The sequence below is a fragment of the Arachis ipaensis genome, chromosome B08, assembly GCF_000816755.2.
Source record: "Arachis ipaensis cultivar K30076 chromosome B08, Araip1.1, whole genome shotgun sequence".
Lineage (NCBI taxonomy): Eukaryota > Viridiplantae > Streptophyta > Magnoliopsida > Fabales > Fabaceae > Arachis > Arachis ipaensis.
In genome coordinates this window covers 110,638,131-110,639,460 of record NC_029792.2, presented here as the reverse complement: position 1 = coordinate 110,639,460, position 1,330 = coordinate 110,638,131, and positions in this window count along the sequence as shown.

The window sequence follows — 1,330 nt, the reverse complement described above, 5'->3', positions numbered from 1 at the left end:
CTTATTTATTTTTTTTGAATTTAAAATATCAAAAAGTATTTATCTTAATTTAAAATTTAATTCAATACAATTTAAATTTATTTTTCAAAAAAATCTGAATACAAAAAAGTTATTTCATTAAAAATTTTTAATTATGACCACAATAGAATAACCCATAATATTTTTAAATAAAATAAAGGTTAATACATATTTTTTGTTCCATGTATAAGGATGCCATCAAAATAACTTTCTAAAAAATATACTCAAATATGAGTTACTTAAGCCACATTTATTTTTTCACTTACAAAGATTACTTTATTTATTTAACAATCATGATTTTTTGTCCATCTTTTATTAACCAAGAATGGCACACAAGTTTTCAAAAAAAATAATTATACATGTAACTTTACAAAATTAGATAAAATATGTATGCACGTATACAAAGAGTTTAATTCATATGAGTACTGAGTAAGTAAAGTAATTATATCCACATATTATTAATTAGAAAAAATCCAAGAAATTAACTACAATTTAAGCTAATTTAAGTTAATTTTTTGTATTTTTATAATTTTAAAATTTGAAAAATTAAAATAGTTAAAAGTTGTTTTATTTATTATAAATTTCTTATTTTTTAACAAGTTGACTTTAATTAGTTATCTTTTTTAGTTGGTTTCTTAACGAAACCGAATTAATTAAAATCAAATATTTAAACCAATTATTTATATCATAAGTGAAAAAAGTAATATAGTAATCGCTTTTCAATTATGTTGTAAAATTAAATAAAAGTATTGAAAAAAGATGTGAGGGGGTTGTGATAACGGCATATTATTCTATGATAATTAATTGTTGTTAGATGAAGAGAAGGTGAAATCTGAAGAATTAAACAATGAAAGCTAACAAGAATTATAAGCATGGTTGGTGAGGGGATAGTAATGATGTTAAATATAAAGAATGGTTATAAAATGTATAGGGTTGAAGATTGTCTAATTTATTATTATTTTTTTAAAAGAACAGTTAAAAAATTAAAGAAAATAGTATAATACTAAAAGAGGGTATGATAAAAATAAAAATTAGTAATTTAAAAAAAATGAAATTGAAGATAGTTTAATATGTTAAATATAATATTGGAAAAAAATACAATTGTTTTATATATATTAAAATTATGTATAAAAATAAAAAAAATTTATGAAATAAGAGTACTTTAAATATAAATTTTCATATATCCATTTCACCAAAAAAAAAAGTAAATAGAGTTGAGAAGTTAAATAAATTTAATAACATTTATTTATAAATAACTACTTTATAAATTTTTATCTTAATTTTATATTTTTATTGCACATTTTAACAACGT